Consider the following 23,054-nt stretch of genomic DNA (forward strand, 5'->3'; position numbering starts at 1 on the left):
TAATTTAGAGTCAGGAGGAAAATGGCTCTTAAGAAAAGAATCCTGTGTCTCTTTTCAACCAGGATGGCTCTCTAAAATCAGTAGCTGAGCTGGCAAAAATTCTACCGCTCTGGAAAATGCCTCCAGGATAAAAAGTTTAATTGTTCCAAGGTGTAATTGAATTTTTCCTGAAGCAGTGCACAACAGAGGGAAAATCCCTCAGCTTTCCTTAAAGGCCAAGTTGAGAAAAGCGCTAGTGAACAAGGTCAATTAGAGGAGGATAATAACAAAAGATGAAACTCCTTTGCCTACCCCTCAAGGGATAGGGGACATTTTTAAGACATTAGAAATGAGGGTGAATTTAAAGTCTTCACAGACAAACAAAAACTGAGCGAGTATGCTACAAAAGACCAGAATTATAAGAGATACTAAAGGGAGTGCTGCATCCTGAAAGGAAAAAAACAAGGGTGAGAGACTTAGAGAAGAATGTAGAAATGAAGATTATTAGGAAGGGTAAATTAAACAGTAAAAAGAGTCTATAGTAAACTATGACAACAGAAAGCCAAAGGACAAGATGGATGAAGTAAACAATGACTTTACAGTAATAACATTGAATGTTTTGTTTTACTTTGTTTTGTTTTTTAAAGATTTATTTTTTATTTATTTCTCTCCCCTTCCCACCCCATCCCCCAGGTGTCTGCTCTCTGTGTCCATTCGCTCTGTTCTTCTGTGACCGCTTCTATCCTTATCAGTGGCACCGGGAATCTGTGTTTCCCTTTGTTGTGTCATCTTGCTGCGTCAGCTCTCCGTGTGTGCAGCACCATTCTTGGGCAGGCTGCACTTGCTTTCATGCTGGGCATCTCTCCTTAGGGGGTGCACTCATTGCACATGGGGCCCCCCTACACGGGGGACAACCCTGCGTGGCAGGGCACTCCTTGCGTGCATCAGCACTGCGCGTGGGCCAGCTCCACACAGGGCAAGGAGGCCCGGGGTTTGAACCATGGACCTCCCATGTGGTAGGACACCCTATCCATTGGGCCAAGTCTGATTCCCAACATTGAATGTTAATGGCTTGAATTTCCCAATCAAAAGTCATAGACTGATAGAATAAATTTTTTTAAAAAATCTGTATGCTTTCTACAAGTGACTCATCTCCGACATAAGGACACAACTAGATTGAAAGTGAAAGGTTGGAAAAAGATATTGCACACAAATAATAACAAAGAGCTGCAGTAGCAACACTAATATCGGACAAAATAGATTTTAAATGTAAAACTGCTGTAGGGGCTAAAGAAGGTCATTATATATTAATAAAAGGGACAATTCACCAAAATATAATAGCTATAATAAATATTTATGCACCCAACCTGGTTGCCCCAAGATACATGAGGCACACACCGACAAAACTGAAGGGAGAAATAGACGTTCCTGCAATAATAGTTGGAGACTTCAATACACCACTCTTAGTATTGGATAGAACATATGGAGACAGAGGACAAATAAGGAAACAGAGAGCTTGAATAATATGTAAAGGAACTAGACCTAACAGACATTTATAGCGCATTACATCCCCAAAGAGCAAAACATATATTCTTCTCAAGTGCTCATGGATCCTTCTCCAGGATAGACCATATGCTGGGTCACAAGACAAGACTCAATACGTTTAAGAACATTGAAATTGTGCAAAACCCTTTCTCTGATCATAACAGAATGAAGCTGGAAATCAATAGTGAAAGGAAAAAAGGTAAATTTCATAAATATACGGAGACTAAACAACACACTCTGAAATAATCAGTGGGTCAAAGAAGAAATTGCAATACAGTTCAGTAAATACCTTGAGACAAGTGAAAATGAGAACACAACGTATCAAAACCTATGGGACACAGCAAAGGCAGCGCCGAGAGGGTGATTTATAGCCCCCAATGCTTACATCAAGAAAGAAGAAAGAGGTAAAATTGATGATCTGACTGCACACCAGTGTTCCAGCATGCAGGAACACTGGAACAGAGTGGACCAGATAAGGAGAAATTGACACAAGATTTTCTTTCTGTGCATGGCAACTCTGGCTATACTGGGGAAGCTGGATGCTATTAATGTGGAAAAGGCAATCAATTGTGTTTTGTCCTGTATGAACTTTGATGATGGATTTGGTTGCAGACCAGCTTCTGAGTCTCATGCTGGGCAGGATTCCTGGCTATTACTAGTCAGTTATAGCAAGTAAATTCTGATTTACTGGGTGGGTGGCTTTGTGAATGACAGTTACCATCAGGTGAACCCAATGGAAGGCCAGGGAAGTTACCAGATATGTGCTGTTCAGGGTGGGTGTTGGCATCCCTCAAGATAATTGGAAGGCTTCATCGGGTTGATGGAGAGAAACTGCATAGTTTGATCTTGGCATGTCAAGATGAAGAAACTGGAGGATTTGCAGACAGGCCAGGGGATACGGCGAATCCTTTTCATACTTTATTTGGAATTGCTGGACTATCTCTTTTGGGGGCAGAACAGATGAAACCTGGTAGTCATGCTTTTTGCATGCCTCAAGAGTTGTTTCAGAGGGTAAATGTTCAGCCTGAATGAGACAACTTGATTCAATGATGCAAACCTTGCTTAGCATATTTTGCCATCTTAACATTTTGTATTTGAAGTACTTACCTGATTTTTAGGTGACCACTCTAAATCTGTTAATATTTTTTATATAAGTTGTGTTTAATTAGTTTAATAAATTATGTAAAATTATGCATATTGTAAAATAAAGACTTTTATTCTATCTTTAGCTGTAGATTTTTTTCTGAGATACTGTTATTCTGAGTACAATTGTTTTTGTTTATGCTTGTGTATTTTTGTTCATATGTTCATAATAAAGCAAACATATGGTAGTTTAACAACTCTTGGGGCAGTTTTGAAGTTTGGTTTGATATTCCCCATGTACTTCTTTCCATTGTAAAATGATAATGTAAATTTTTGTGTCAGCAAGAATATTAACTGTTCAAAATGGAAAACCCTATAATTAATTAAAATGTGCACAAAAATAATTGGCTGTTTGTAAAACTCCCCAAAATGAAAAGGCCAGGACCAGGTGGCTTCACAAGAGAATTCTACCAATCATTCAAAGACGATCTAACACCAATCTTGCTCAAGCTCTTCCAAAAAACTGAACAGGAAAGAATGCTACCAAACTCATTCAATGAAGCCAACATCACCATAACAACAAAACCAGGTCAAGATACTACAAAAAAAGAAAATCACAGATCAATATCTGTCATGAATATAGATGCAAAAATCCTCAACAAAATACTTGCAAACTGAATCCAAAAGCCCATTAAAACAATTATACACCACAATCAAGAGGATTTTATCCTAGGTATGCAAAGGTTGTTCAACACAAGAAAATCAATTAGTGTAATAAGCTACCCTAATAAATTGGAGAAGAAAAATCACATGATCCTCTCGATTGATCTAGCAAAGTCATTTGACTAAATACAGCATCCTTTCCTAATGAAAACATTATAAAAAATAGGAACAGAAGGAAACTTTCTCAATATTGGAAAATGCCTATAAGGAAAACTCACAACTAGCATTGTATCTAACAGTGATAGACAGAAAACTTTCCCGCTAAATCAGGAACAAGGCAAGAATGCCCATTGCCACCACTGTTATTCAATATTGTGCTAGGAGTTTTAGCTAGAGCAAGAAAAAGATATAAAAGGCACCCACATAGGAGGGGCAGAAGTAGAACTTTCACTCTTCACTGATAATACAATCCTATACCTAGAAAATGCCGAAAAATCCATAATAAAGCTATTGAACTAATAGATGAGTTCAACAAAGTGGCAGGATACAAGATTAATATGCAAACATCAATGGCATTTCTATACTCTACTAATGAAAAATCTCAGAAGGAAGTCAGACCCCATTTATAATAGTGACTAAAAGAATCAAGTATTTAGGAATAAACTTAACCGAGGACATTAAGCACCTGTATTCAGAAAACTACAAAACATTGCTAAAAGAAACCAAAGAAGATTAAATAAATGGAAGGACATTCTATGTCCATGGTTTGGAAGACTAAGTATTGTTACGATGTCAATTCTAACCAAACTGATTGACAGATTCAATAAAATCCCAATAAAAATCCCAATGCCTTTTTTTTTTTTGCAGAAATGGAAAAGCCAATTATCAAATTTATTTGGAAGGATAAGAGGCTCTGAACAGCCAAACATGTCTTTAAAAAGAAGAACGAAGTTGGAGGAGACTCTCTTCCTGACTTTAAAACATATTGCTTAGCTACATTGGTAGAAACAGCATGGTACTGATATAAAGACTGATGGACCAATGGAACTGAATTGAGAACTCAGAAACAGACCCTCACATCTAGAGTTAAGTGATTTTTGACAAGGAATTCAAGCCCTCCCAGCTGGGCCAGAACCTTCTGTTCAACAAATGGTGCTGGGAGAACTGGATATCCATATCCAAAAGAAAGAAAGAGGACTCCTATCTCATATCTTATACAAAAATCAACTCAAAATGGATCAAGGACCTAAATATAAAAGCTACAACCATAAAATTCCTAAAAGAAAATGGAAGAAAACATCTTCAAGATCTTGTGTTACGTGGTAGTTTCTTAAATCTTTCACCCAAAGCACAAGCAACAAAAGAAAAAAAAAACAGATAAATGGGACCTCCTCAAAATTAAACACTTTTGCACCTCAAAAGAATGTCAAAAGGGTGAAAAAGCAGCCGATTCGATGGGAAAAAATATTTGGAAATCATGTCCGATTTTGATATATGTAAAAGTGTTTCCAAGAAGAAGTTTGCACCCAAGAGGCTACACGGATTCCAGAGAAGCTCTCAAAAGCTATAAACCAAAAGCATGGAATGGGGAAGTGGACTTGGCTCAATGGATAGAGCGTCGGCCTACCACATGGGAGGTCCAGGGTTCAAACCCAGGGCCTCCTTGATCTGTGTGGAGCTGGCCCACGTGCAGTGCTGATTCACGCAAGGAGTGCTGTGCCATATAGGGTGTCCCCTGCATAGGGGAGCCCCACGCATAAGGAGTGCACCCCATAAGGAAAGCCACCCAGCGTGAAAAAAGTTCAGCCTGCCCAGGAGTGGCAACGCACACGTGGAGAGCTGACGCAGCAAGATGATGCAACAAAAGAGACACAGATTCCCAGTGCTGCTGACAAGAATGCAAGTAGACACAGAAGAACAGACAGCAAATGTACACAACAGACAACTGGGGCAGGGGGATGGGGACAGTGAAGAGAAATAAATAAAAGTAAATCTTAAAAAAAAAAAAAAAAGGCGTGTAATGTTGGAAAACCCAGAAACAATCAGCTCAGAGAGAGATTCATGCCAAATTAGTGGCACGAATTATGTTTCTGTTTCTGTGACAGTCTATCTGCATCTGTCTCTTTACTGAATGTTTTCATACCTCCGGGTGGTAATATCATTTTTTTTTTTATTTTTGGTAATATTAAATTAACAAATAAAAAATTTTTAAAAAGCTCTATTCAAATTGCTGAAAATTAAATAAGCGCTTACATATGTAGATGAATCCTCCTGGAGCCCAAATTAGAAAAGCCAAACAGGATGAAAATCTGACTAAACAAGCTATTTAAAGGAAGAGGGAAAAAAACAACCAAAAAAGTAATCCTAAAAAGGTTGTCCTGAATTCTTCCACAATCTTTCCATTTCTATAGTCTTTCTTATACCCAGGGTCTTCTAGCCTTGACTGAATTCCAGAAACCTTTCTAGGAAACTCTGGGGGCTGGGCTGGGTGTGGAAGTATAGGGCCGATGTGAGTTTAGCTTAGAATTCTGACTACCAGGCCTGGAAATTAAAACTGATAGGGACAGTGGGGACATTACTGAATAAACCTTGATTTGCATGAGCTGTTCTGTAATTCCCCACTTAAATTTTAACAGGCTTGAGATGAGAGTAATTAATAACCCAATGGCCAAATTTCAGTAACAAAGAAAAAGATCCGTGAAAGCTATGAAAAGGCTTTTCTAAATTATAATTAAAGCAAATAAAACCATTACTGTAGAATATAGTTTCCTGAGCCTGATAGTGTGCTCTTGATGTTATTTATAATTTTAAGGTATTATAAAAACAAAGCAGGGGTGCGGGTATAGCTCAGGGGTTGAGCACCAGCTTCCCACTTCTGAAATCCCAGGTTCAATCCCTGGCCCCACACCTGCAAAAAAACAAACCAAACCAAAACAAAACCCAGAAATAGTTTAAACCTCCTATGAAGGAAAAGAAAAAAGAAAACTTTTCTTACATAAAATATCATTATTTTAACTTTATTCTACTTGGGTGTACTCTCCCATGGTTTATATGGATATATATATATAATGTTTTAAAAATATATATAAAATTTTTATATGGATATATATATAATGTTTTAAAAATATATATAAAATTTTTAAAAATTTATCTCCACCCTCCTTGCTGCCTGTGGTCACTGACTGCTCTCTGTGTCCATTCACTGTGCATTCTTCTGTGTCTGCCTAGCTTCTCTCCTCATCTTCTCTTTAGGAGGCACCGGAACAGATCCTGGCACCTCCGACGTGGGAGAGAGGCACCATCACTTGCACCACCTCAGCTCCCTGGTCTGCTGCATCTCTTACTGTCTCTCCTTTGCATCTCCCTTTGTTGCATCATGTTGCTGCCCCAGCTCAGCTTTCCGCGGCGCAGGCCGTCAGCTCTCCATGGCACGGGCCGTCAGCTCTCCGCGGCGAGGGCCATCAGCTCTCCGCGGCACGGGCCATCAGCTCTCCATGGCACGGGCCGTCAGCTCTCCGCGGCGAGGGCCAGCTTGCCTTCACCAGGAGGCCCAGGAATTGAACCCAGGGCCTCCCATGTGGTAGACAGGAGCCCAAAAGCTTAACCCACATCGGCTTCCTATACAGATATTAATAAGTTACATTATGTCTGCTGAATCTTTAAGATGATAAAATTGTAAGTTTTTGACTAATGAAATTGTTACAAATCTCTTTTAAAAATAAAATTTGCCTAGCGTGAAATTACTAGTTTTTCACAGAACAGATCAGGGATTTAAGATAAGCCTTAAATGGATATGAAAAGAGGTAGGCTTGTGAAAGCTTGTTTAAGGGAGTGTGTTTTGTCCTAAAATAAGATGGCTGGTTTTTGAAAAGACTTGAATGGATATGGAAAGTTGTAGAACTTTTAGCAAAGTAAGTTTTACTTGTTGCTGACTGTAATTCAATAGGCTTATTTTAAAGTGAAACGTCTTAAGGTGAAGTAGATACTCTATATGGTAATAAATGGTTAAAAGAGGCTATAGGCGAAGCAGATGTGGCTCAAGCCATTGGGCGCCTGCCTACCACATGGGAGGTCCTGGGTTCAGTTCCCAGTGCCTCCTAAAGAAGACAAGCAAGACATTGAGTTGATGCAATGGACTGGTGTGACAAGCTGATGTAACAAGATGACACAACAAAGAGACACAACAAGGAAGTACAATGAGAGACACAACAAGTGGGGGGTGAAGGTGGCTCAAGTCATTGGGTGCCTCCCTCCCACATGGGAGGTCCCAGGTTCAGATCCTGGTGCTTCCTAAAATGAAGGTGAGCGCACAAAAAAAAAAAACAGACATAGAGAGCAGACAGCAAGTGCAAACAATGAGGGGGTGGGGAGAAATAAATAAAATCAATCTCTAAAAAAATAAATAGACATAAAATAGGTTATAGGAAATTACATGTTGTGGGAAGCTATAAAAGCATTTTCTAAACTGAGGGATTTGAATATTCCAGGAAGCCATTATTAATAAAAATCTATGAGTTGGTATTGATAAATATTAACTTCAGGGGAGTAGATATGGCTCAAGCAGTTGGGTGCCTACCTTCCACATGGGAAATACCAGGTTCTGTTCCAGTTCCTCTTAAAGAAGATGAGCAAATGCAACGAACTGACGAATGAGCAGATACAACGAGCAGGCACAGCAAGCAGACAACAAGCAAACAGACGAGGCGGAGAAATTAACTTCATAGCAGAGAAAACTGTCAGAGGCCACCTTAATCTACTATAATCTATGTTAACTAGGATTTATTTACCAAATGGTGTACTGATGCAAAACTAAAGATTGACTTTCTCTCTCTATTAAAGGTACAGTTTTCTTAAATTGTTAATCTATTTTAAGTGAAAAAAGATAAAAAGTCCTTTTGAAATGATCGATATATAATGAACTAAGAGTCTGTGCCTTATCAGAATGTCTTAATGTACTTTATATTGGCCTTACCATGTCCTTAATGGTTTAAAAAAGAATACAGAGCTGTTGCTAATTGGAAGTTAAGTCTTTTTCAAACTATTTTACTAATTTATTTGTCACTGTGATAGAGGCCTGTTTAAATATAATGTTCAAACATGATAATTTTTTAGAATTCCAATAAAACCCTTAAGATATCTTTTTTTTCCTTTTTTTTTTGGTCTAAGGATATCTTTAATTGCAAACTGTTACAAAAGAATTTGCTCTTTTACCTTGTAAAAAGGGAGGTGCTTAAATATATACATTTAGAAAATTAATATTATCAATATATTTATATTTTAATTCACAATGGAAAAATAAGTTCCAAAACTGAAAAATATAATACTTGTGTAAAATATGGAAAAGTTTAAATATGATGTTATTTTGACAATGTTTCAAATTTTAGTCACATTTTATTCTCATCAGAATTTTTATCAAAGTGTTAAATTTCTGTTTTTTTTTAAACTGGTTTGTCATAAAACACTGTGCATAATCAACAGTATTTATTTCCTAAGATTATTGTGACCGTGTAGACTTATGTTTACTGCTAAGGGAAATTATTTAATACTTGCAAAGGTCCCTATTATGTTTACCACTCTGACGTTTTAAGGAATCGCCCCTATTGTTTAAGTAATATATACTTAGGGTCAGGATATTAATGTTCCAATAAGTATGTATTTATATTAAGGCAGTGATAACAAGGGTAATAGAAAGATAATCTTCATTCCATTTGGAATCTTAGGTTCTCATAAAATTTACTGGAAAAATAGTTTTCTTCTGGGACTGCTGAAGTTTCTTTGTGGTAAGCAGTACCTTTCTTTTTTTTTCCCTAAAGATTTATTTATTTATTTCTCCCCCTTCCCTCCATTGTCTGCTCTTTGTGTCCATTCGCTGTGTGTTCTTCTGTGTCTGCTTGTATTCTCGTTAGGCAGCTCCAGGAATTGATCCTGGAACCTTCTGGAGTGGGAGAGAGGTGCTCATTCTCCTGCGCCACCTCAGCTCCCTGGTCTGTTGCATCTCTTATTGTCTCTTCTCTGTGTTTCTTTTTGTTGCGTCATCTTGCTGCACCAGCTCTCCGCGTGGGCCAGCACTCCGCATGGGCCAGCTCACCACATGGGCCAGCTTGCCTTCACCAGGAAGCCCTGGATATCAAACCCTGGACATCCTATATGGTAGACAGGAGCCCAATTGCTCGAGCCACATCCATTTCCCAAACAGTACCTTTCTAAAACAGAAAACCCAAGGGAGAAATTAAATATGTAATCTACTTACATATTTGGGGATTGTATAAAATTCTTAAAGATTTTAAAGTTCTCTTTGTCTATTCTATCCTAATATTGGTCTGCATGATGATATTGTTGGTTATAGTTTGTTATTCTTAGAAAAATGTTATGTTTTGAAAACAACCAAAATCTCTTACTGGTTACACTGTTATGCTCTTATGTTTCTCTAAAAACACATGCAGGGAAGTGGATATGGCTCAACTGATAGAGCATCCACCTACCACATGGAGGGTCCAGGGTTCAATACCCAGGGCCTCCTGACCTGTGTGGTGAGCTGGCCCACACACAGTGCTGCCGCGCGCAAGGAATGCTGTGCCATGCCGGGGTGTCCCCCGCAGAGGGGAGCCCCACACACAAGGAGTGCGCCCTGAAAGGAGAGCCGCCCCGTGAGAAAAAAGTGCAGCCTGCCCAGGAATGGCGCCACACACAGGGAGAGCTGGCACAGCAAGATGATGCAACAAAAAGAGACAACAGTTTCACGGTGCCACCTGACAATGCAAGTGGATGCAGAGGAATAAACAGCAAATAGACACAGAGCAAACAACAGGGCGGAAGGGGAGAGAAATAAATAAAAATAAATTTTAAAAAATAAATAAAAAATAAAAACACACGCAGTCACCCCATCTTCAACAAAAAAGGCAATTAAAGGAAAAACAAGGCAAGAAGCTGTAAGTTATGTTTTGTCTGTTGCTTAACGATCTTGGTAAAAGTGTAAACATAAGGTGAAATAAAACTCTTACCATGGTCTGTAGTTAATGATCTCCAGAAACAGCTTTATTTAAAATGCTCACAAGGAAATTAGGGCCTTGATGGTTAGCTCTTGCAGCAGTCATATATGCCTGAGCTCTGATCTCTAAGTCTTAAGATGCTTTACTCTTTGTGTGTAACCTAGTAGCTACCTAGAATTTTTCAGGACCTGTATGACACATGGAACTGAGAGCTAACATTAACCAGCTCTAAAGGTGCTGAAAACGCAGCGCTGATTCTAAAAGACCACCCCAACTCCAGAAACTAAGAGAATCAGACTTCAGTTGAAAGGTAAATGGGACTAAGCTAAACACTAAGGAGAATCAGGATACAAGGAAAAGGTAATATTATCAGTATTTTAATACTTTAAGGACCATGGGGCCCGGAAAGAAGAAATTTATTTTGTCAAGAAAAATTCTTTGAATTTTTGTGGAGCGCTATCTAATTTAACCTGACTAGTCAGTTTATTTATTTTTTAAAAAAAGATTTGTTTATTTCTCTCCCCCCACCCAGTTTCTGCTCTCTGTGTCCATTTGCTGTGTGTCCTTCTGTGACCGCTTCTATCCCTATCGGCAGCACCAGGAATCTGTGTTTCTTTTTGTTGCATCATCTTGTTGTTTCAGCTCTCCATGTGTGTGGCGCCATTCCTGGGCAGGCTGCACTTTCTTTCGTGCTGGGCGGCTCTCCGTACGGGGCGCACTCCTTGTGTGGGGGGCTTCTCTACGTGGGGGACACCCCTGTGTGGCACAGCGCTCCTTGCACACATCAGCGCTGCACATGGGCCAGCTCATCACACGGGTCAAGGAGGCCCTGGGTTTGAACCGTGGACCTCCCGTGCGGTAGGCGGATGCCCTATCCATTGGGCCAAGTCCGCTTCCCTAGTCAGCTTATTTAAACGGCAGTGCAAACATGGAACCTAAAAGAGTGAATGAGATTGTGATATTCCATAGAGTTGTTGCAATACCCTGATGCATTTCAAATTGTTTTAGTCATGGCATAGAAAGGTATTTGCAAAGTCCCCTAAGGGACTGGGGAAAATGTAGAAATAATAAACTTCTTCACCTGGGAAATTCCTACTCCTCTCTCAAACAGTAGGAGCTCCCAATTTATTGAAACGGTAGACTCTGCAAGGTAAAGCTGTGAAAAAGCAGCTGCTAGGAGGCTGAGCCTGGGCTGGGGAGGCTTGCACCCATGAAAGTTATTTCTGTAATGACACAGCTGAACCTAACTGTCTAGAGGACTGTTACTCACGTGTGACCTGCCTCTCTAAGCCAAACTCACACTACCTCCCCCCACCCACGTGGGACAGAACTTCCAAGGATAATTCTCCCAGGCAAGATGGGACTTGACTTGCAGGGATTTTTCCTGGCAATGCAGGAAAAATGATAACTCCCAGAGATGGGCCTCCCTCAAGCATGAGATTGGACCGAAAGGGGAAAAGGAATAGGACAGAATCGCGGTTCCCTGGCTAGGAGTTCTCCAGGGGAGCCGCGGTCATTCTAGAGGTTGCAGTTATGCAGGCTTCGGCCAGGAGTGCAAAGAGCCCCAGCGGGCAGAGCCCAAAGGAGTACTCTGGACTCCAGCTAAGAAAAGCTGAACAGTCATTTCCCCAACGTGGCAAGGTTATTTAAACCTATAATTCTCAATGTACATATTGTTTATTTTTCAGATAGAAAACCTCCCAGGGTGGCTCCCACTGACACTAGTCCAGGGGTGCTGCACCGAGCCTGGGCGGCTCCCTCCGTACAGCCCCATAAATAGCCCTTTGACTAAATGCTCCTCGAACGCCTGGCTGAGAGAACGGCTCCTGCCTGCTGGGGCCTGGGCTGTACAGCTCCCCCAGGCAGTGGGCAGGGGCTCTGCTCGGGGCTGGCGGCCGCAGCAACTCCGAAGAGGCCAGAAAGTTGGGTGTGGGTACCCGATGTGGACGTGACCCGTCCACCCAGGACTGACCCCGCAGGCCGCAGGCAGCAGGTGTTCTGTGGATGCGCAGCTCTGGGCGCCACGAGGACTGGAGGTGTGAGCAGCCGCACCCAGGTCCTGGGCCCGGAGGCAGCCCAGAAGGTTCCTGGAGCTCTGGCCCCAGCTCACAGCAGGCCCAGGCCCATCTGTGGCCTCCCTCCAGCCCCAGCATGCCCAGCAGAGGGGGGCGAGGATGCTCAGAGTCACAAGCCACCGTACCCCCAAAATGTGGAACCACAGGGGACCCTCAGGAGAAGCCTGGGGCCACGCAGCACAGACAGGCTCCTGCGGGCGGGAGCCACGGAACATCCTGCTGTGGCTCCCAGAGCCACAGGGCCAGGGGCCTCGGGCGCCACTCCCCAGCCACACAGAGCCACCGGAGCACAGGCCACGGCAGGACCTGGGGCGTGTGAAGTCAGGGAGCCTGGAAACACGGGACCTTGAGAACACGGCCAAAGGGACCAGCTGCCTTGGACGCCAGGCCCAAGTGCAGGGAGCCTCAGGGAGAGGTGTTCAGGGCAGGGGGCTGCGCACACAGCACGCCACCCCGCGGAACTTGAGCCACCAGCGCGCTAAACACTGGGGGCCAGGAAGCCGAGGCGGCCTGGCGCTGCTGAGGCCGCTGGAGACGAGGCCAAGGGCCGCGGCGGCCTCTTCCCGGGCGGGCGGGCGGCAGGTGCTGGGGCAGATAAGGCCCAGCCCAGCACCTCCCCGGCCTGCCTCACGTGCTCGCTTCCGGACGCCCGAGGGAGAAGGGGGACCAGGAGCCGTGCCTGGAGCCAAGGCAGGGGGACAAGGAAGGAGAAAGCACTGGCGGTGGCTGCCAAAGGACAGCCTGGTCCTTCCCCTTCACGCGGCACCTGGGCCCCCCTCTCCATTTCAGAAGCCGGAAGCACCGGGTACCCCCCCCAGCCTCCTTTGTCCCAGGGCAAGGCTTGTGTCCTGGGTCCATCAGACAGACCCTCCTGTGCTCGGACCCAGGGGCTGGTGACCGTAAGCAGCGTCTGTGTCCATGGTGAGGGCCAGGCGAGGCGCACCGACCCCTGCCTGCCCCCGGACGCGGTGGCAGCGACCCGCTCCCCAGGTCAGCCAGCCGCGGTTCAGGCTGGAGCTCCACCGCGTGGCTTCAGCCTTGCCTTCCAGCCTGCTCGGGGGCTCTGCCAGCCACACAAGCTCCTCTCCAGAAATTCCATTTCTGGTTGAGCTGGGCAGAGTCAGCTTCTTCTGACTGATAAAGGAGTTGTCTCCAGGAAAGGCGGCGCACGACCAGCCCCCAAGGAATTGAGGGGGCGTCAGGACCCGTCATCTGCCTGGTTGGAGCGGAAGGCAATGAAAATGCAGCTGGGATGGAAGAGAAGGGCTCCAGAGGCACGGGGCTGCAGAGGAGAGAAAGCTAGAGAAGTCACCACCAGTGGTTAAGCTGCCGGATTTCCTCTAGGTTCTTGGCTGTGTTACAGAAAAGAATTTTAAGTACATGCCAGTTTAGTTAGGCCAGTAGTTTAAGAAAATGAGAGAAGAGAAATGAGAGAAAATAACAGATTATGGGCCCCAGGTATACTTGTGGGTTGGTCCAGGCAGAGAGAGGAAAAGGTCTAAAAAGGGGTAAAAAGGGCTAATTTACAGACTGGAATTCCCCATTACAGATTACAAGTCCCCAGGTCTACCCGTGTGCTGGCCCAGGCAGGGAGAGAAAGGGCATAACAGGGTGATTTAGCCTCCATGCTTGCTTTTTTTTTTTAAGATTTAAAAATTTTTTTATTTCTTCCCCTTCCTCACCCCCCAGTTGTCTGCTCTGTGTATCCACTTGCTCTGTGTTCTTCTGTGTCCACTTGTATTCTTGTCAGCGGCACCAGGAATCTGTGTCTCTTTTTGTTGCGGTATCTTGCTGCATCAGCTCTCCATGTGTACGGCGCCACTCCTGGGCAGGCTGAAGTTTTTCGTACTGGGCGGCTCTCCTTACGGGGCGCACTCCTTGTGCGTGGGGCTCCCCTACGCAGGGGACACCCCTGCGTGGCACGGCACTCCTTGCGTGCATCAGCACTGCGCATGGGCCAGCTCCACACGGGTCAAGGAGGCCCTGGGTTTGAACCCTGGACCTCCCATGTGGTAGGTGGACGCCCTAACCACTGGGCCAAGTCCGCTTCCCTCCATGCTCGCTTTTTAAACCGTTAATTACTCTGCCCCTTTGCTAATGTTGGGGGAGAATCCCAGTTGTTTGCTGTTTTGATTGGTTACCCCACCCATCAGTTGTGGGGGAGGGGGGCCCAATGACAAGGCTCTTGATAATATCCAGGGCTTTTCCTTGATCCCAGACAAAATCCCGTTCCAAATGGGGGCTCTCGCAGGGCTCTTCCGGAAGCCATCTGGTGGGTCTCCACGGCCATGTGTTTTCCTGCCAGGTCCCAGATTCGTCTTTTATTCCCTAATCTAGATTGCCTCAGCTCCCCCCTCATCGGGTTTACACCTTTGCTCTTAAAGGGCTGCCGGAGGATGATCCTTCCTCTGTAATTACCTCCTGCTGGTTAGGGGCAGAGGCCCTACCTGGTAAGGTGTGAAATCTTCTGGCTATTCTATTGCGGTTGGAGGAAGACGAATCTTTCACTGTGGGTGGAACTGGATGAAATCCCCATATGGCTAACAAGGCATTGATGCTGGAAGAAGCAAACTGAATTAGAATCTTGAAGATATAGGGTCCAACTAAAAGGATCCTGGACCACAAGAGTAGGAAGGGCCAGGTACCTGCAAAGGCTGCATCCTCCCAAGTTGGTGGGCTTTGTCGTGCAGGTTTTAAATGCTGTTGAGGACTACTTCAGAGTGGTTTACATAGAGACAGCATTCCTCCTTAAGGAACCAACATGGTCCTCCCTGTGCTGCTGTGAGCATGTCAAGTGCCCTGTGATTTTGCAGCACCACAGCAGCAAGAAAGTCCATTTGCTGTCTTAGAGTTTCTAGGGCATGGTTAGTTTCTTCCATGCTGTTAGTTAACTCTAGGGAGAGATTGTAATAGACAGTAGAGTGGGGTTTGGTATAAATTGCCAATCCCAGTTTTCTGTGGTGCTGGTTATGCCTAAAACAGCTAAGAGGGGAGTGAGAAGAGGCATTGCCTTTTTAGTTATTGTGTAGAGAGAAACTACAGGAAACGGAAGCAGACATGATTTCTTAAGGGGTGTCTGGCTTGCCCTCCTCCTAGCAATAGATGTTTGGGCTAGTTCGAGGGAACAACTGGCTTTGTCACAGACACTACCTAGCTTTGTCTCTTGAAGAGGTATTTCAGGCCGTCCAACAGCTGGCACTCGTACATCTCGTGAGGTGCTTCTTCTGGTGAGTTGGCACTTCCTTGGGCAGCTGGCTTCACTCGAGATAAGCGCACCCAGCTGGCAATTCCTTTAACTTTAATAGCTGTGGGAGTGATTAGAACCACAGAGTGAGGTTCCTTTCATTTGGGCTCTAATTGAGAAGGAGGCTTGTTTTCTTGCCAGGTTTTGATCAGAACCTGGTTTCCAGGTCCTGGGTGAGGAGTGGTTGCCCATAGACCATCTTGAGAGGGCTAAGCTGAAGTGGGTCCTGGCCACCTCGTGTACTGTTTCCTTCCTGGTGGGAAACGCTTAGCCCTGGCAGGATGGCATGTGGGTCTGCCAGTCCTCCCCAGACCCACATGCCATCCTGCCAGGATGGCATGTGGAACAAGGGCTAGGAGGGAGACCTGGGCTAAGCACGTTCATTAATTACTTAAAAATGACGTTTACCAGGACTTTTAACATGTTCAATATCCCTCTGCATACGATCTAGAATAGAAAAGCTATCATCGTAATCATCAGGCATATAGGTACAGTACTGATGCTAATCAATGCACAAGTTCCTCTTTGAGCTGCAATTAAAAGATCTAAGCCCCAGATTTGCAATACCATACAAGTTATCTCTCCACGGGAGCAGGCCATAATACCAGTTGTGTTTAAGTTCCCCTTACGTCACTCTGGTAATCACTGCTCCCCTTGGTATGCCCTTTACACAGCCAGATGCTGCAGCACCGTTGACCCTAGAGAGAAGCTAGGAAGGTAGGCTCCAGCACTTCACCAGCCTGGCGCAGAGCTGTTTTGACACCAGGAAACAGCCAGTCTGGAGGCGATGTCTGTGGCACATCTGGCCGTGCTGAGCCATTGCCTGCTGCTGCAGGAGTCCAAAATTGCAACATAGTCTCCATCCACTCCAGGAGCACAACCAGAGATACCTTCATTATTTTAGGGGTCAGTGACCAACCTGGCCAATAACTCAAATACAGAGGCAAAATGCAGTGTATCGAAGGCCTGGTTTGAATATATGCGAGAATTTGACAATACTGAAATCTCTCTCTTTTGATTTTTATTCACTTTCTAAACACTTCCAATGTGGTTTATAACGTATCAAATGAACTTAACTTTTTGGTTCTTTGCTCTTTACTTCTACACCTTTACCACGATGATGTCAATGAACAGGTATTTTACATTAGCTGTACAGGAAAAACTTTCTTAGTTATTTTATGAAAACTAAAGATTCCCAACGGAATCAAGATTATCTTTCCTTACCACCACTTGAATTTCCCTTACCACCACTTCAATATGCAGATTGAGGTAGCTTCCAATGGTTTCCCTGCTATGAGGTTATTTTTTTTTTAAGATTTATTTTATTTTATTCCCCACCCCCATTGTTGGTGCTCCCTGTCTGCTGTGTCTATGTGTGTCTATGTGTCTGTGCGTGTCTATGTGTCTGTGTCTCTGGGTCTGTTCATCTTCCTTTTTGGAGGCACCAGGAACCAAACCCAGGAAATTTGGTAATAGAATTATTAACCACCCTTATTTTAAGGCTTAAAAGGTTTAAATTGAGGAATTATGGGATAAACTATAATTTTCAATTCCCCAGCCTAGAAGATAGAGTTTCAATCTGTGTCACACCTCGCCCTTCCCTCACTGCTCTTGCAAAGAGAAGGCCCTGAGGGTCAGGCAAGTTAAAGAGCTTAGGAAAGGGAAGCGGACTTGGCCCAGTGGTTAGGGCGCCGTACACATGGAGAGATGCCACAAGATGAGGCAACAAAAAGAAACAGATTCCCAGGCAGCTGACAACAGAAGCGGACAGATAAGACGCAACAAAATAGACACAAAGAACAGACAACGGGGGAGGGGAGAGAGGAGAGAAATAAATAAATAAATAAATCTTTTCTTAAAAAAGAGCTTAGGAAAAACTTTTTCCTTTCCTTTCCCCATAGTTTATATATCCAGATTTCTTTTTTTTTTTAAGATTTCCTTTTTATTTCTCTCCCTTTCTCTCCCTCCCACCCCAGTTGTCTTCTGTGTCCATTCACTGTGTGTTCTTCTGTGTCCTCCAGTATTCTTGTCAGTGGCACCCAGAAGGTGTCTCGTTTTTGTTGCATCATCTTGCTGTGTCAGCTCTCCGTGTGTGCGGTGCCATTCCTGGGCAGGCTGCACTTTTTCGTGCTGGGCGGCTCTCCTTACGGGGTGCACTCCTTGCGTGTGGGACTCCCCTACAAGGGGAACACCCCTGCATGGCACGGCACTCCTTGCGTGCATCAGCACTGCACATGGGCCAGCTCATCACACGGGTCAGGAGGCCCGGGGTTTGAACCACAGACCTCCCATGTGGTAGGCGGACACCCTATCCATTGGGCCAAATCTGCTTCCCTATCTCCAGATTTCTTTATGACCTTTCCATTTTGCTCAGCTTAATTTGGGCTCCAGGAATACTTATTCACATGTATAACCACATATTTGATTTTACAGTTTGAATAGAGCTCTCTTAAGAATTTTCATTTGTTCATTTGATATTACCTTCCTGATATATGAAAATATATATACTGAACAAATAGGCAGACACAAATAAAGAGTTTGACAAACACAAAACTCACTGTTATTATTTTCATTCTTTTACAAAATAAGTTTAACTGTAAAATAACATTTAAAAGATCTCTTTGAAGGCTATTTCTAATTACTTTAATTTGCACTGTGACTATGCAGTTTTGCACAAGAATTTCGTTCTTTAATTATTGGCTTTTTTTTTTTAAAGATTTATTTTTATTTATTTAATTCCCCTCCCCTCCCCCGTTGTCTGTTTTCTGTGTCTTTTTGCTGCGTCTTGTTTCTTTGTCCGCTTCTGTTGTCGTCAGCAGCACGGGAAGTGTGGGCGGCGCCATTCCTCGGCAGGCTGCTCCCTCCTTCGCTCTCCTTATGGGCGCACTCCTTGCATGTGGGGCTCCCCTACGCGGGGGACACCCCTGTGTGGCAGGGCACTCCTTGCGCGCATCAGCACTGCGCATGGGCCAGCTCCACACGGGTCAAGGAGGCCCGAGGCTTGAACCGCGGACCTCCCATGTGGTAGACGGACGCCCTAACCACTGGGCCAAAGTCCGTTTCCCTAATTATTGGCTTATAACCAAAAATTTCCCAATGCTTTAAGGTACAATGTTCCTGTACTTCAGAACTTTGCTTATTTCCCACTTTGACTTTGGCAGAACTTAGATGAAAAATGCTAATTCCGGTTTACACTCACTGAGGTCACTGAAGCCTCAGGGAAACTGGCTTCTCTCATGAGTTGCTGTTTATGGGAATTCTAACACTTGAGGTGGGAGGCCTCCCCCAGTCATCAGAGATAACCGGACTCCGGCGGCCGCTGGACTGGAAGAGTGGACGTTCAACCCCGACGGTCAAGAACTCCACCGGACAACAATTTAGTCCACACTTGGAGCCATGCGAGAAAGCAGGGTCACTAGTACCAGTAGGACAGGAGACAGGGGTGTCTCTAGTTTGCTTTCTCCTGAGCCATAGGGGGCAGAAATTGTCATGAAATAACCATAAGCAAAGGCAAGGGGTAAGGCTGAACTTGAAGTAACCATAAACAAAGGCAAACTCAATCTATAATTACCATGACAATAGCTGAAGTCTAAGGGCTAGGTGAAGCTAGTTCCAAAATAACCAAAATCAAAGGTAAGTTTAGTTTATAATTACCATTACTTAGACAAGCTAGACCTGAAGTACCATAAACCAAGGTAAATTAGTTTAAGATTACCATTAATAGCTGAAGTCTAGGCTACAGTAATTTCAGTTATTATCCTTCTGCTGTTTTGTAATATAAAGGCATTTATATAGTGATTTTAACTTACTTACAGTTTCTAGTAAGTTTCCACTTTAAAGCAAATTGGGTACTTTCATTAACTAAGCCACAAGAATTTTATTAGCAATAACTCTGCTAAGTTTTTCTTCTTTTCTAGCAGTTGAACTAATTCCACTTGTGATTTATACATCAGATCCAATTGCAAGACAGTATTGATATTTAAAGACTCATTTTTAGTTTACTTTTCACCATTATCCAATTTGTAAGAGGCAAATCCCAAATCAGATTTCCTAGGCAAAGAAGACTGACAAAGTTTAACACAGATTTAAAAGTTAAACACAAAGTTAAGCACAGATTAAAAAGAAAAGAGAATTTTATACCCTTAGCATTTTCTAGGAATTTTTAAATCTTAATTGATGGCATATGAAGTGGTCCCTTATTTTCCTGGGGAGGGTTAATAAATGGCCTAGATCTTGATCCCTATTCACTCCCTTTATTAGGCACAACCAAGTTTAAATCTGAGAAGAGTGTTTCTAAAAGGGAGTTAGGGAAGTGGATCAGGCAACTGAGCTATTGCCCATCACATGGAAGGTCTGTGGTTTGGTTCCTGGTGCCTCCTAAAGAAGACAGCGAGCTGGTATGACAGGCAGATGTGGAAAGTTGACACAACAAGATGATGCAACAAGAGACACAAGAAGAAAAAACATAATGAGAGATACAACAAAGCAGGGAGCAGAAGTTACTGGTGCCTCCTAAAGAAAACAAGCAAGACAGCAAGCTGATGCAATGGGCAGGCGCAGCAAGCTGGTGCAACAAGTTGACACAACAAAAAAAACAAGGAAAAAGATAATGAGAGATACAACAAAGCAGGGGACAGAGGTAGCTCAAGCAATTAGGCTACTCCCTATCATATCAGAGATCCCAGGTTCAGTTCCTGGTGCCTCCTAAAGACACAGCACATAGCAAGTGCAAACAATAAGGGGGTGGAGAGAAATAAATAAATCTTTTTTAAAAATAAAAGGGAGTTAATGGAAGTCTCTTTAAGGATACATGGCCACATGGTTTCTGGCCCTCAGATCTATCTGTCCTCCTCTCTTACACAGGCTTAACTAGAATTCAGGGTCCTATACAGTGGCTGCTCTCAGCTATACTGCAGCCAGGTAGAGCAGCAGTAGGTAAATTTTCCCAATTCCTGAGAAGAGACCTCCATGGGGAGTCTGCTGGTAGGATAGAGACCATGCCCATTATTCTAAAAGAAAAGAAGCACTTTTTTTTTTTTAAGATTTTTTTCCTCTCCCCTTTCCCATCCCGCCCCCCCGCCCCCTGTTGTCTGTTCTCTGTGTCCATTCGCTATGTGTTCTTCTGTGTCCACATGTATTCTTGTCAGCAGCACCCGGAATCTGTGTCTCATTTTGTTGCGTCATCTTGCTGCGTCAGCTCTCTGTGTGTGCGGCTCCATTCCTGGGCAGGCTGCACTTTTATCACACTGGGCGGCTCTCCTTACAGGGCGCACTCCTTGTGTGGGGGGTTTCCCTACGGGGGACACCCCTGCATGGCAGGGCACTCCTTGCGCGCATCAGCATTACACATGGGCCAGCTTATCACACAGGTCAGGAGGCCCTGGGTTTCAACCTTGGGTCTCCCATGTGGTAGGCAGACGCCCTATCCATTGGGCCAAATCCGCTTCCCAGAAGCACTTTTATTAACCAAGCAACTAGAACAATTTTAACCAGACAACTAGAACAATTTTATTAGTCAGCTGACCTAGCACCCAGAGCCCAAGTCTGACTAAAATTTTCACGGCTCTAAACCATTCAGAGTCGCTGCTCTGGTCTCAGCGTCCTGAGAATTTAATCCAGAGCCCTGCCAATGGGTGCCCCCTGTGGCTTCTTAAGAGATTAGAGAGCAATTGTTCCAGCTAACAGGTCTTGGGGCCCTGAGCAAAACTTCCCTAGTGTAAAGGTTAGGCTATGTGTCAACTTGGCCAGGTAATTGTGCCCAGTTGTTTGGTCAAGCAAGCACTGGGCTAATTGTAATACAAGAACATTTGTGGACTTTAGTCACCAGTGAGTTTACTGCATAGAGGGCTGATTACATCTACAATCAACCAGCAATGAGTGACGCTTCATCCAATCAGTTGAATGCCTTCAAAGGGGAAGTGATGTCAGCGTTCAGAGAGAATTCCCCAGCTTGTCTTTGGACAGCCACGTCTCCCGGAAGCTCATCAAGGACCTTCCCTGGACTTTCATCGGAGCCCCTGGCTTGCAGCCTGCCTGCAGAACCTGGTCTTGTGCAACCCCATGGTCACGTGAGCGACTCAAAAAACCACATACTGGGAAGCGGATGTGGCTCAACTGATAGAGCGTCCACCTACCATATAGGAGGTCCAGGGTTCAAACCCAGGGCCTCCTGACCCAGGTGGTGAGCTGGCCTATGTGCAAGGAGTGCCGTGCCACGCAGGGTGTCCCCCGTGTGGGGGAGCCCCATGCGCCCCACCCCCACGCCCCACGTCCCATGCCCCATAAGAAGAGCTGCCCCGCATGAGAAAAGCACACCCTGCCCAGGAGTGGTGCCGCACACAAGGAGAGCTGACGCAGCAAGATGACACAACAACCAAAAAAAGAGACACAGTTTCCCAGTGCTGCCAGATAATGCAAGCAAACACAGAAGAACACACAACGAATGGACACAGAGAGCAGACAATGGGGGGGAAAGGGGAGAGAAATTAAAATCAATCTTTAAAAAAATTAAAAATTAAAAAATCGCCTACTATGGACCGATAGCTCCTGTTGATTCTGTTTCCCTAGACAGTCCTTCTACACCTAGCAAACACATTTTCAGTTTTTAAGACATTCCGAAGCACAAACCCGAAATGAGGAATTCAGTATAGGAAGCGGAAAGATTAAATGTGGAGTTGAGGTAAATTATGAGAACAGCCTCTGCTCCATGACCCCCCTGGGCAAGGAAACACGGGCTGCCCCCGGCACCCACCTCTGCCCTGCAGCCACCGCCTTCCACCCTGTCCCAGAACAGGGAGCCGGGGCTGGTCGGTAGGAAGGCGGGTGGCGAGGCTCGGAGACGCAAGCCCCCAGCCTTCTGCCATCGCCGCTGCCACCGATGGGTGACGGCGGGAAAAGGTGGTGGCAGCCAGACCCAGGAGCAAGGCCAGCGGCTGCTGAAAAGTCGGGCTTTCGCGGGGAGCCGCCCCAGCGGGCTGGAAGAGGCGGCTCTGCTGCGGGAGCCTGGCTTGGGAATCCCATCTAGGAGGGGACCGACCTCACCCTGGGCTCCTGCCCTCCTGGCCGGGGTCAGGTCGGGAGATCCCATGCCGCAGACCCCAGCCTCCGCCCGGGGTCGTGTCCTGTGGGGGCCGTAGGGGAACCTGTCTAAAATGGATAACCAAGAGAGGGCATGAACCTGGCTATAGTTCATAGTTAGACTCACTCGCCAGTCCTCGCAGACATGGAGGAGGAGTACCTTCTCCTGCTGGCTGCTCGCCAAAATACGTTGCCTGATTTCCTCTAGGTTCTTGGCTATGTTACCATTAGAGATTTGCAATGATTACCAGGTCATAAGGCTGTGGCTCCATTCCGATCGACTGAGCAAGCTGCCTACATGTGGAAGACAGGGTCTCTCCCCCCAAGAATGAGCCATACCTCCGTGGGAATGGAGCAGATAAGGACCCTCATCCCTTCCGGGCCATCAAACCCTCCTGC

The 23,054-nt window shown here is 44.8% G+C and overlaps 1 pseudogene; it reads left to right on the forward strand.

Moving 5' to 3' along the window:
* Positions 1 to 1,689: 1,689 nt before the first annotated feature.
* Positions 1,690 to 2,556, forward strand: LOC101432341 (geranylgeranyl transferase type-2 subunit beta-like; annotated as a pseudogene).
* Positions 2,557 to 23,054: the final 20,498 nt, after the last annotated feature.

The sequence above is a fragment of the Dasypus novemcinctus genome, chromosome 26, assembly GCF_030445035.2.
Source record: "Dasypus novemcinctus isolate mDasNov1 chromosome 26, mDasNov1.1.hap2, whole genome shotgun sequence".
Classification (NCBI taxonomy): domain Eukaryota; kingdom Metazoa; phylum Chordata; class Mammalia; order Cingulata; family Dasypodidae; genus Dasypus; species Dasypus novemcinctus.